General features: G+C 40.9%; 1 long non-coding RNA gene across 3 annotated transcripts; it reads right to left on the bottom strand.

Annotated features, from left to right (window-relative positions):
• Positions 1-10,224: 10,224 nt before the first annotated feature.
• On the bottom strand, positions 10,225-13,871 carry LOC133886923 (uncharacterized). 3 transcript variants are annotated; one of them, XR_009903479.1, is made up of 4 exons: positions 13,356-13,871; positions 13,023-13,190; positions 12,775-12,928; positions 10,225-10,556 (listed from the first exon to the last, which is right to left on the bottom strand). It is a non-coding gene; the product is annotated as an uncharacterized LOC133886923 (long non-coding RNA). The 3 variants fall into 3 exon arrangements; XR_009903477.1 differs by having other exon boundaries at positions 13,023-13,871; XR_009903478.1 differs by having other exon boundaries at positions 10,225-10,569; positions 13,023-13,871.
• Positions 13,872-14,645: the final 774 nt, after the last annotated feature.

The following is a 14,645-nucleotide window of genomic DNA, read 5'->3' on the forward strand; positions in this document are numbered from 1 at the left end:
CCCCCTCACACCTTTCATCACCTAGTTATAAACATGTGTCAAATTTATAGTAATAATGTTGTACCTAGCCCTGTTTATGTCATAGAGCAATACCCACTTCTCCTTCCGCTCATTTTGAATCAACCCGCTAAATGAACTAGTAGATGACCTGGTCCTCCGTGTTATGCTAGCTTTATTGTTTGTTTAGAGGGACTCAAAAAGTACTGGTTCATCCTCCGGTCCCCTCACGGGCCTCCTTGCATGCTCATGTGTTTATTTCTTCGTGAGCTCATTCAGTGTCTTCCAAAGAGCATCAAACTTTCACTGCTGGTTCTAACCGTATAGTCTCTTGGACATGTTCATGAGGTTCTTGTTCTTGAATTAGCGGAAGAAGTTTGCACCCAAATATCTGATGCACTACATACTCTGCAGATCTGGCCACACGGATCCTATCACCCCATCGTATGTTCCATTTTGTAGCTCCTAAATTTCCGCGAGCATACCAGCATGCTGGTCACGTATAAGGTACATGTCCGGTCGAGCACCAATAATTATTATCTTAACATGGTAGAGGAACCAGTACCAACTAGTGGTGTTCTCACTCTCCACAAACGCAAATGCGGACATAACTTGATTGTTCCCATCAACACCAATATATATACAGTTAGGATCTAGCCCTTGTACTTCCCAATAAGGAAAGTGGCACTACTACAAAAAAAAACCCCTTCACTGTCGGCCCATAAAAGGGGTTTCACTGCCAGTTTTGGAGCCGGTAGTGGGCAACAGGCAGTGATAGTCCCCGACTATCACTGCTGGTCCGGGGATTGGCAGTGAAGGGGTTATCACTGCCGGCTGAAGTCCTCAGCCAGCAGTGATAGTCGACTATCACTGTAGTCGGGCGCTGAATCGATCTTTTTGGGGCTGAATAATTGAAAAAAAAATTACACCCAAGGAACCCCCACGCCCACACAAGTCACAAGTCACATGATTTTTTGCGTAAAATACGCACGCGTGCGGTACGTGACACTCGAACTCGGAACCTCTGAACTTGCGCAATATGTTTTTACCATCCCACCACAGAAGTACTAGTGATACCATTAGCATATGTAATCCTTTTGACATCTTCTGTCTGAAACTTCAAACGATTATTTAGATATCGAAATGACAACAAATGAAAAGTTTTCAGCTACAAAATTTTAGATCTCGTTGAGGGCTACAATTTTGATATAAAGTTTATCCCCATTCAACTTTGTATGAAAAAGTTATGAATTATTTAAAATAAGCTGTCATCCAGTATCACTGTTGGCTCATAACACGAACCGGCAGTGATAGTATCACTGCCGGCTCGTGACTAGAGCTGGCAGTGATAGTGGATTTTCACTACCAGTTCTTTTCAAATGGTCTTTTAGTGCCAGTCCATGATATGAACTGGCAGTGATATTTCATCATTGCCGGCTCGTAAGAGACCGACAGTGATGGGTCAGCATATAAGTCTATTTCTGTAGTAGTGTGGTGTCGATACACATGATAGATCGACAATTCTCGAAAACTTTGACACATGCTCCTAATACAAAGAAGCATTGCTTTAGAACATACTTGGTAGGTTTGGACAATAATACGTACTTATTAGTGTCGTAATACATCCCTAAGTTCTTTCGAGCTATGGTCTGCAGCAAGTGTGGAAGATTGTCATATGACACTTCGTAGGTCCCAAACCTCATCTCAATTGCCTACCTCTTCACCCTCCATGACTTATTGTAGCTGATAGAGTACTTGTACTACTCCTCAATTTGCCTGATTATGGACCCTGATTCATAGTTCAAGTTGTTCACAATCTAGATATATATCACATTGGTGACAAAGGCTGAGGTGATGTTCCTATGGCTGAGCTCAAGTTCGTCTAGGGGCAAGTGTGCTCCACCACTATGGACACCTCCCAGTACTCAACCCACTTCCCTTTGAAGCCGTGCACCAACCAAGGGCAACCCTCCTTCATGCACTTGACTTCATATTCCTTCTTGCTTGACTTGACAACATAAAATTACCGATGGAGCGATGTCATCCATTGAGTCACAACATCCTTCATGGCCTGACTGGTAAGATACCTAGCACCCTCAGTCGCCTCATTCTGAGTATACTTCCAGGGCATCTGATTCCCCTCATTCACCATAAGGTTCTTAAAGTTGGGATTGTCCCGGTCCACGAGAACATGAGCGTTACCCTCATCATTCGACATATCATACTCAGGACATTCGTCTGCCTCATGATCATCCCGCTCAATCTGTTCAATTATAGAAGGGATTTTGTTCCCCTTTGTCTGCCTTACCGATCGGTTCGGTTGAATAATTTGATAAGTGTCCACCATCCGGATCGACATCGTCATCATACTCCTCCTCATCACCCTCCTCCTCTATGTACCCTCCACCCTCAATTTCTCCAACCACCTCCTTATTCTTCCATTGCACAAGCAACATAGAATGCCAACCTCTTTGCACAACATATTGTAGGTACCTCTTCCACATTTGATCTTCCCTGAGCGGGTACACCTTCCAGTACACACCATCTCTCAGACAGTTACCCACAATGCTAATGGTCATCTCTTGAACCTCAAGGTCTATTTTGAACCCCCGCATCAGCCAGGCGTACAAGTATCTGACACTTTTGTGCATAGGTCCGGAGATACCCTTGTCTATTGATTGAAATATGGACAGTACTACTCCTTTCGGACCATACAATATTTCAATATCCCTATAAAAAAACTCTAAACTACCACAGGTCCGACATACCTAGCAACCATAGACAAAAACCCTAACATTATTGCGACACAATAGAAATAATTATGTAAAACTACATCTACAATGAAAAAAATCATTACAAGCATGACCCAACATGTATTCTATACAACAACAAAATATACCCGGATCGCTACATCAAATACCTCCAAATCCTACATCTACTACCTAACTTATAACTATAATATGTCTAAATCCTACATCTAATACTTAACATATGTCTAAAAACTACATGTAATTGCTAAAATATGCGTACAAATATGATCTAGTTGCTATATTATATCTAACTCTAATTCTAAATCTAGATCTACATACTAACCTACGTCTAGTAGCTATCCTACCGAGTTTGTAAAAAAACCTAGATCTAACATCCAGCCTATGTCAAAACCTACCAATAATGGTTGTCCTATCGGGTTTATAAAAACAAAAAATACTAACATACCTCTTTATTTTAGCAGAGCTTCGTCGCAAATTTCTTCCTCCCCTCCCCTCTTTCTTCCTCTCCTCCCTCTCTCAGCTGGGTGTGGTGCAAATGGTGGGTACCTAGAAGATCTTGCCCACTGAATGAGTGACATCTTGTTCTTACAATGGTATCCTCTTTTTGCCAATTTTTCAAACGGACATATAATTTAAAAAAATAAAAAACATAATATATAAAAAAATTCCACAATAGGACGTGCACGCCTGCTCTGCATGTGGCCACACCTTGCACTCGTGGGCCAACTCCATGCCCACAGGGCTCCGTGCCACACAGTTGCCAACAATGGCATTATCAACACAGTGGCATCCGACAAACATTGTATTGGACGCCACACAGTACAAACCACAACTGTTTGATCCAATTTTTCCTTTATTCCATTGCACGCAAACATACATGCACATGAAATAATTCCTTCCGCGCCATATGCCAATGATGCTCTACACTATGTGTGTGTGTGGTGTGCCTAATTTAGATACTAAAAGCTTATAAAAAAAGGTCTAGCCCTCATAAATAATTTGATATTTGCGACATCAATCAAAATCCATGATACAAGCATCAATAATTCGATATATTAGGACCAATGCATCAGACTCCCACGTTGCGTGAGGTCTCTAGCTGCCTCCAGCTAGCCTCGCGATATGCTGATTCACCAACCTAGCCTGCAAATAGAGGATTGACAGCAAGATTATGAGCATTCATCGATTTACACACGCGCAAATGCTTGACACACTCGTGTGTGTTTGTGTGTGAGTGTGGTGTGCATATGCAGCGGTGTGTGTGCGTGTGTTATCTTGTAACTGCCAACAAAAAAAATTGGAAAACAAATCATTTCAACTATAAGAAAGGTTAGATATATGTATGTATATATATATATATATATGCCTTATTTAGAATCTAAAAGTTGATAAAAGGCTAGCCCTCATAAATAATTTGATATTTGAGAAATCTATAAAAATCCATGAGACAAGCACCAATAATTCATCATAGTAGGGCCAATGAATCAGACCCCAACGATGTGCGAGGTCTCTAGCTGCCTCCAGCCAGCCTCATGATCTATCGATTCATCGACCTTGCCTGCAAAGAGAGGGTTCACAACAAAATTATGAGCTTTTGGCGATTTACACACACACGAGTGCTTGACACACTCATGTGTGTGTCTAAGTGTGGTGTGCATACACAGTGGCGTCTGTGCGTGTGCTATCTTGTAACCGTGAACAAAAAAAATGATTTCAACTATAAGAAAGGTCATATAATATGTGTATATCTCATTTAGATACTAAAATTTGATAAAAAAAAATGGATAGACTTAATAAATAATTCGATATTAGTCACACCTGTAACAATGCATGAGATGAGCATCAATAATTCCATATACAAGGGCCAGTGCATCGGACCCAAGATGTGTGAGGTCTCTAGCTACCTCTAGCAAGCCTCAAGATCTGCCGATTCACCAACCTAGCCTGCAAACAGAGGGTTAACAACAATATTATGAGCTTTCAACGATTTACATACACGAGAGTGCTTGACGCACTCGTGTGTGTGGTGTGCATATGTAGGGTTGTGTGTTCGTCAGCTATCTTGTAACCGCAAAAAAAAAAGTTGGGAAACAAAAGATTTCAACAATAAGAAATATCATATATATATGTACATATACCTCATTGAGACACTAAAAGTTGATAAACAAGAGGTAGTCCTGATAAATAATTCGATATTCGTGACATCTATAAGAATCCATGAGACGAGCATCAATAATTTGATATACAAGGGCCAATGCATCGGAGCACACTATGCTCAAGATCTCTAGCTACCTCCAGCCAGCCTCATCATCTGTCTATTCACCGACCTAGTATGCAAATAGAGGGTTAACAACAAGATTACGAGCTTTTAACGATTTACACACCCGCGAGTGCTTGGTGCACTCATGTGTGTGTGAGTGTGGTGTGCATACGCAACTGTGTGTTATCTTGTAACGGCAAACAAAAAAAGTTAGGAAACAAATGACTTCAACTTTAAGAAAGGTCATATATATGTGACATCAATGGGTAGCCCTAATAAATAATTCAATATTTTGACATTAATAAGAATCCATGAAACGAGCATCAATAATTCGATATACACAAGCCAGTGCATCGGACCCCACGACGTGTGAGGTCTCAGCCAGCCTCATGATCTGCCGATTCACCGACCTGACCTACAAACAGAGGGTTAACAATAATATTATGAGCTTTCAGCGATTGAGACACACGCAAATGAATTAGACCCCATGATGCATGAGATCTCTAGCTGCTTCCAGCTAGCCTCATGAAATACAGATTCACCGACCTTGCCTGCAAAGAGAGGGTTCACAATAATATTACGAGCTTTCAGTGATTTACACACACACACATGTGTGTGTATCTGAGTGTGGTGTGCATACAAAGTGTTGTCTGTGCGTGTGCTGTCTTATAACCACGAACAAAAATTTGATTTCAACTATAAGAAATGTCATATAGTATCTGCATACCTCATTTAGATACTAAAAGTTGATAAAAAAATGGGTAGACTTAATAAATAATTCTGCATACCTCATTGAGACACTAAAAATTGATAAACAAGAGGTAGTCCTAATAAATAATTCGATATTCATGACATCTATAAGAATCCATGAGACGAGCATCAATAATTTGATATACAAGGGCCAATGCATCAAACCACACTATGCGTGAGATCTCTAGCTGCCTCCAGCCAGCCTCATCATCTGCTGACTCACCGACCTAGCATGCAAATAGAGAGTTAACAACAAGATTATGGTGTGCATACACAACTGTGTGCAAACAAAAAAAGTTAGGAAACAAATGACTTCAACTTTAAGGAAAGGTCATATATATGTGACATCAATGGGTAGCCCTAACGAATAATTCAATATTTGTGACATTAATAAGAATCCATGAAACGAGCATTAATAATTCGATATACACAGGCCAGTGCATCGGACCCCAAGACACGTGAGGTCTCAGCCAGCCTCATGATCTTTCGATTCACCGACCTAGCATACAAAGAGAGGGTTAACAATAATATTATGAGCTTTCAGTGATTAAGATAGACACAAATGCTTGATGCACTCATGTGTGTTTGTGTGTGAGTGTGGTGTGCATATGCAGTGGTGTGTGTGCATGTGTCATCTTGTAACTGGGAACAAAAAAAAATTGGAAAACGAATCATTTCCACTATAAGAAAGGTAATATATATATATATATATATATATATATATATATATGTATGTATGTATGTATGTATGTATGCATATGCCTCATTTAGAATCTAAAAAGTTGATAAAAATGGTTAGCCATCATAAATAATTTGATATTTGCGACATCTATAAAAATCCATGAGACAAGCACCAATAATTCGACATAGTAGGGCCACTGAATCAGACCCCTACGATGAGTGAGGTCTTTAGCTGCCTCTAGCTAGCCTCATGATATGCCGATTCACCGACCTTGCCTACAAAGAGAGGGTTCACAATAATATTACAAGCTTTTAGTGATTTCCACACACACATGTGTGTGTCTGAGTGTGGTGTGCATACACAGTATTGTCTGTGCATGTGCTATCTTATAACTGCGAACAAAAATATGATTTCAACTATAAGAAAGGTAACATAGTATTTGCATACCTCATTTAGATACTAAAAGTTGATTAAAAAATGGGTAGACTTAATAAATAATTCGATATTAGTCAAACCTATAACAATGCATCAGACGAGCATCAATAATTCGATATACAAGGGCCAGTGCATCGGACCCCACGATGGGTGAGGTCTTTAGCTGCCTCTAGTAAGCCTCGAGATCTGCCGATTCATCAACCTAGCCTACAAATTGAGGGTTAACAATAATATTATGAGCTTTCAATGATTTACATACACATGAGTGCGTGTGTGTTGTGCATATGTAGTGGTGTGTGTTCGTTAGCTATCTTGTAAACGCAAAAAGAAGTTGGGAAATGAAAGATTTTAACAATAAGAAATATCACATATATGTTCATATACCTCATTGAGACAATAAAAGTTGATAAAAACGAGGGGTAGTCCTGACAAATAATTCGATATTCATGACATCTATAAGAATCCATGAGACAAGCATCAATTATTTGATATACAAGGGCAAATGCATCGGACCACACTATGCACGAGACCTCTAGCCACCTCCAGCCAGCCTCGTGATCTGCCGACTCACCGACCTAGCATGCAAATAGAGGGTTAACAACAAGATTAGGAGCTTTCATCGATTTACACACACGCGAGTGCTTAGCGCACTCATGTGTGTGTGAGTATGGTGTGCATACGCATCAGTGTGCATGTGTGTTATCTTATAACTGCAAAAAAAAAAAGTTGGGAAACAAATAACTCAAACTTTAAGAAATGTCATATATATGTGACATCAATGGGTAGCCCTAATAAATAATTTTATATTTGTGAAATTAATAAGAATCCATGAGACGAGCATCAATAATTCGATATACACAGGCTAGTGCATCGGACCTCACGACGTGTGACGTCTCTAGCTGCCTCTAGCCAGCCTCGTGATATGCTGATTCACCGACCTAGCCTACAAACAGAAGGTTAACAACAATATTATGAGTTTTTAGCGATTTACACACGCAATTGCTTGACATACTTGTGTGGCTGCGTGAGTGTGGTGTGCATACACAATAGTGTGTGCGCGTGTGTTATCTTGTAACCACAAACAACAAAAAAGTCAGAAAATGAATTATTTCAACTATAAGAAAGATCGTGTGTGTGTCTATATATATATGTGTGTGTCTACCTCACTTGAAGTTAATAAACAAAGGGTAACCCTGATAAATAATTTAATACTAGTGGCATCTATAAGAATCCACAAGACGAGCATCAATAATTCGATATACAAGGGCGGCACATTATACCTCGTGTTGCATGAGCTCTCTAGCAGCCACCAGCCAGCCTCACAACATGATGCCAATTCACCAACCTAACCTGTAAACAAAAGGTTAACAACAAGATTACGAGCTTCCAATGATTTACACATACGAGAGTGCTTGAAGCGCTAGTGGGTGTGTGGGTGTTGTGTGCACACACAGTAGTGTGTGTTTGTGTTATCTTAAAATCGCAGAAAACAAGGTTATGAGCTAATAAGTAGCTAATTAAGTGGTGATCACCGGCTATGAGGGACAACGGACAGGAAGACCAGGAGAGCGGGAGGCGAACGTACCCTGCTGCCACCGAGAAAGCGGTGGAAGCCGTGCATGCGGTACCTGCGTTGTCTCAGCGCCGCGTGGGAGGTGCCCAGCTTGTTTGTCCGCCCGGTGAGCCGGCAGGCCGAGGTACGGTATGGAAGGATGCAGGCTATGGTCACCTTTCGCTCCAGCATGGAGGTCGTCCTTGCAACAGCTCGAGGTTCATCGCCGCCGCCGCCGCGTCCCCGGCCGTCCCGAGTTGTTGCCGCTCGCGCGGCTTCCGCCCCACCATGACTCCCGTTTACGTTTTGGTCTGCGTACATACATGCATTCACAACACGTATCGTGCATTAGATTCACATCCACCATGTTAATTATATCATTCATTCATGTCGTTGTAACATATGTGAGATCAGTTAGTGGAACTCCAAATCTGAAGTTCGAGCTTCACTGCAGACAAGTGGGTGAAACACTCTAGAAGTTTGGTGACAGAAGGAAAGGCCAACTTATAAAATGTAGCTTGTTCGCAGACAAAGTAGGTGTACTTCACACGCACACCAAGAATTATGGAACCACAATTCCATAGAGGTAGCTCTCACATGTATGCATGCATATATTAAACATCTTTAGCCTTAAATGGAAATTTCATTTGCAATTACCGTTTTCTATAATGGAGAAGGAATCTCAGTCCTGCGTCTCTGGGTGGAATATATGATTTCTTCATAAGTTAACTTTTTATAGGATTTAACCATTAGTGGATCTCTAACCATTTACTTCTGCTAATACACATGTCATCACTACTTTTTCATCGAGGGGTTTGCTTCGGTGGTCCCTTTTATGAGAAGTTCGTGATTCTTAAAACATAAGTAGTTAATTATAACCAGGGGAAAACTTGTCTACTTACTGCAATTAGTTTGTTATCCAAAATATCTCAGAGGCACAGTTCCTACTTGCAACACGCAATACGGATTCACTGCAAGCTCTATTGTGGCCTTTGTACCAGGCGATCTCCTCCCGTCCGGTCCTTCGTCTTTTATAGAGACTTGACAGTAGGATGCAAATTTTGTATTTTTTGGATTATTGAGTCGATCCAAAATTAAAAAAATAAACTAAAAATTCACTCCTACCTATATGAACTAAATAGTGACCTAGAACTAACCAGTGAGTATCCACTTGCATCCCTACTTGACAGGATAGTTTGGAGGCGGACATTTTGTAGTTGGGAGGTCAGTTGAACCGCCTAAGTATCCTGCAGGACTAGAACGTTTGAATCATCCAACTATCAACCACTAACCGTTTATAATCGGCAGGTTTAGGAAATGTATCTGAACGCTGGGGATTATCACACTAGTTTTTTTGCCTCTTTGCATGCAATTGTCACCCAATATTTCTCTTTTATTTTTCTCTTCATAACGAAAATATGCACATTCATGTAAAGAAAAAGAAACATATATAGTGTTAGATTTAATTTTTGCGTGGGTTGAAATGGTTAATGACGCGATGCTCAAAATGGACCGTCGATGTCTTGTGGATTTTTCTAGGCTGGTTGAGCGTGTTTTGTAGTAATGAAAAACATGGCAGCGGTGATAGCTTGCACAATGAAGGCTTTTGATTGTCCGGCTATGGCCAGAGGCGCTCATCAACGAGGGCCTTCCCAAAGCAAAGGATGTCACTGTAACAGAAATCTATGGAAAATCTGATATGGGCAGGAAAGTGATTGCAGGAAGGAGAGGCAAGGGATGGAGAACCTAGGCAGCAACAGATGGCACTATCAAGAAACATATTAAAGGATAAATACTACATCAGAATAGATCAGTTACAAGTTCTTGTCTCAAGAAAAATGAGATAATCTGAAAGCGCACCAATATAATCAGTCAAGATAGCAATCCACACAGAAAAGTACAATATAAATGGCATGAAATAGTAAACCAGGGCCAACAAAAACATCGCAAGTTCTAAACAGGTTATATTTTCATGGCTACACCTTCCAATGACTGGAATCGGCACAAGATACTCGCAGACAAAAGATGGCAACCTTGTCAAACTTCAGCCTTAAATTTTGGAATAGTCGAGACGGTAGATCCACCAACAGCCTAATTTTCCGCATCTACCTGAAAATGAAACCTGTACAATAATGAAAAGGCACAATAAGTTTAGAAAGATGTTATATACAGAAATAAAAACACTCGGTTACTTGACAATGAAACCTAAAATGATGGGACAAACTTCAGCGAATAGGTAATGAACTTGACCAGCTCGCACTTCAACTTGATTATTTTCAAACTAACAATATGCTATCCTAGCATCAGGCTTAGCTACAATACTAGTAATTATTCAATAAATAGTATTCTTAGCAGTGATATCTAACGATTTGCGCTTACTCATAAGTCATAACAAACAATGCAACTACTTATACTCCCTCCTGATGAAAACCCATGTTTTCCCATCACATAAGAGTTTCAAGTCCAAAACAAAGCAATCCGTTAAACATTTTAGGTTGCATGGAAGCCATATAGCCAATTAGTGGGCAAAGGGAGCAAAAATAAACTTGGCATGCCAATGTTGTGAACCTTGATCAACATCAAGGTAGCAACCATGCTGAGGATTGCTAGACAACATGGCATTGGCATAAACAAGATCCGGATTCTCCTGGAGAGGGATAGGCGTAGGCTAGGATGAGAGAACTTTGGATCGGACATACTAAAATCTTTCTTGCTAGCTTCCAAATAAATACAAAAGCTATCCCTTTAGAGGGTATGACTTGACTTGGACCTTAAAAGTAATAATCTCTAAACTAGGGAAGTTATATCTAATGCTTGGAATACATCAATACAGAAATAAACTCAATCGAAACAAAATAAATATTTTCCCCTAATTTCCAACTAATCTTCCCCAGGCATGTCACACATGAACAATGGGTGGGTGTTACAATGTGTCATGAACAGTACAACGTGAACAGGTAAAAATCATATGACCTGAAATGTTCAAGCAGTGTAAAGAAGGAAAATAAAACAAAATGACTAAGCATGAGCTGTACACCTTTCTAACCCTTAGAAAATACGATCAAGTACCAAAATTCAACAAAAATGATTGAACATGACAAGTACAGCTTTCTAATTGTTCAGAAGAAACTCAATTAAGATATTTGTATTACTGTTCATTAACAAGTAAAGTATTCAGAACTATCCACAAGTGAAGATATCATGATACTGTTTATAAAGATAAAACCAATTTAAACACCTCTCTGTATAACTTTCTGGAAAATACTTGCCAAAAAATGGATAGGATTTCGTGTCCTTTTGTCCACCATGCATGACCACCAATTGCAGCATTGAGTTCTTATTTCTTAATTCATTTGGTACTCTAACAAACCTAGGACTTCATCAATGCTTGTTCCACTCCCACATATGAAGGAAAGTTTCAGAAATATAGAGAGCATCAAGAGTGTCGCTTGTTCACTTACATATGAACAACGCATCTGCCTATACTCCACCTTACAGGAAGTCAAGAACAAATGTTTCCTCGTCACATATGAGTTTCAAGTTTAAAAAAGGAAAACCTTCAAACGTTTTCGTTTGCAAGAAAGCCAACTAGCGGGCAAATAGGACAAGCGTATGACAACATGTTGCGAAATCCACACTGGGGTAGCAACCACGCCGAGGACTGCTAGACAGCATGGCATAGAGGAGATTCAGGTTCTAGAGAGAGGGATACACATAGATTGGGACGAGAGAAGTTTGGATGGGACATACTGAATTCTTTCTAGCCATCTTCCTAATAAATACAATGGCTGTCCCTTTAGAGAGATGACTCGACTTGAACCTTTAAAATCTCTCTTAAATTATGGAACCTAATCAGATGCATGAGAGAAGTATTGTAGCGGTGGCTAATAAAAAAGCATGCAATTAGTCTCTACAGACAAGAAACAGGATGATTGATATTTGTTCAACAAGGCAATGTACCTGCTCACATATAGTGAGCATGCAAAAGAAATGGTAATGGCTAGAACTAGCTCCTCGCAAAGGAAATGAGGCAACCTACTGTGTTACCACTTACATCTCTAAAATGCAGGCATTCCTGTTCCTGTGCAAAGCTAATTAGCAAGCCAACATATTGTATTATGCTAAAATTCAATCAAGATATTTGCGTTACTGTTCATAACTAATCAACAAGTCAAATATTCAGAACTACCAACGAGTGAAGATATTTTATTACTATTAGTACAGAGAAAATCAATTTAAATACCTCTTTGTACAGCTTTCCATACCCACATATGAAAGAAAATTTCAGAAATATAGAGAGCATTAAGAGTGTCACTAGTTTGCTTACATATGTTAAATGAACACAGGAACTTCAAAACCTTGTGAACTTTCTCACCAACCATTTCACATTTGACTTCAATTGCCTTGAGGTGTTTTGATATTGCAGCTGATCTGTCCGTTGGATGGTACCTTCCTGTCATTTCAACTTTATGTTGAGGTCCCTGTAATAAACAAAAAAACATTTCACCAAGAATAATCAACAAATGTATAATTACTTCAACAAGGCAGAAGATATCCATTTAGAAAAATATATACCTTAGAAAAAAGTTGAAGAGTGAGCTCTCTAGAACTGATGAGTGCTTGAGAGTTGAGAATGCAAGATAGTGCAGGGAAGTCAAGAGCCACACACCAGTGATCATCGAGTAACAAAGTCTTTAACTTATTAAATTTAGGGCATTGTTCCAAATCCCTTTTGAAAATAAACTGGACAAAATGCAGATAGAAAAAATCAACTAATACTCAATGTGAATATGATGATTAAAGAACCCGACTGCTGAGCAACTTTATGAATGCCCAGAAGTGGAAATAGATACCGGAACAGAAATAATGGGACAATATAGAGGCATCAAAACGGAAGTGTAAGCATACCTTTATGGATTCAGATATAAATGCCAAATTCTCAGCTTCTGATAAACCTCCCAGAAGCAGACACTTGTTGTTGTCATCTACGATACCATGAGTCCATGACAAGAGTAACAATCCTTTTCATCACAATCTATAGAGTAATCATAATGATCCCCAGTGTATGCATTCTCGTGGGTGACTCTAACAAATGCCTCTTGCAGTGATGGCATGCTCTCAAGAACAGGAGCCCTGGACAAATGGCCATCTAGCCTTAGTGAAACAAGACTCGGGACATAAATAAGAGTGTGGAACTCTCTGACCAAATCGCAATCTATGATGCTTAGGTGTTTCAGGGATTCCGATGAGATTTTCTTGGCACTCCACAAATAGCATGTGGCAATATCTAGACGTTGCAATTACGGACAACTTGAGAAATCACAGAAGCTGCTGTTTAACACTACACCAACGAGCTCTAGCCTGGTCAAGTGCCAGGAGGTGAGAGGCAGGTCGTCCATCTCAAAGCCGTCACGCCAAATGTTGTCAAGCCTGAGCATCCGAACTTGGCACATCACCACATGCCAGACCCAGCGATTCAGGCGGCGTGTCATCTTTGTTGTAGGATCCACAGAACCTGAGGTAAAAAGTTTCCAGAGGCGCGCATCCACGGAGGCGCAGCAGATGGTCGACAAACTCCTGGAGCTTCTTCAGGGACTCCGATTTGTCAACATCGTCGGGGTCACACGTGATGCGCAGGCATGTGGCGGACTTCCAGAGGTGGCACCAGTGGCGCGCCAGCACGCACGTCCGCACAGCCTCCTCCACCAGCAAGAAGCCAAGGATGTGCTCAAGGACGCCATCCGGCAGGGCGTCTATGCCATCGCCGCCGCTCGCCACGGGCGCGTTCCTGCTCTTCTTCCCGAGAGGCATTCCGTCGAACGGATGGCGGGCGTCAACTCTGCATTACAAGAAACAATCAGAAGGGCAGGGGGCGGGGGTAAACCAACCAGAATATGTAAAAGATGGAAGCCTCGCGGCGCGGGGCGACCACCTCATCTTGCCACCGGCGGATTCACCGCTTCGGCGGCGGTCTGCAGCAAGAATGCCGGCAACGCGTGGTTCAATAGTCTCTAGTCCGAGCAACTAGACCTAAAGGAGAAGAGAACCCAGGGTGTGGAGTTGGAGGAACAAGTGGTGCGGTGTGGAAGAATCTGAAGGGATTTCAGGTTGCGAGGTGTGGAGGGTAGGGAGGGGTGAGGGAAGGAAAGGAGATGAGCAGAAGGCGGAGGGAAAAGCGCATATTTTGATCTCTCACTG

Source organism: Phragmites australis, chromosome 12, assembly GCF_958298935.1.
Source record: "Phragmites australis chromosome 12, lpPhrAust1.1, whole genome shotgun sequence".
In the NCBI taxonomy this organism is placed as follows: domain Eukaryota; kingdom Viridiplantae; phylum Streptophyta; class Magnoliopsida; order Poales; family Poaceae; genus Phragmites; species Phragmites australis.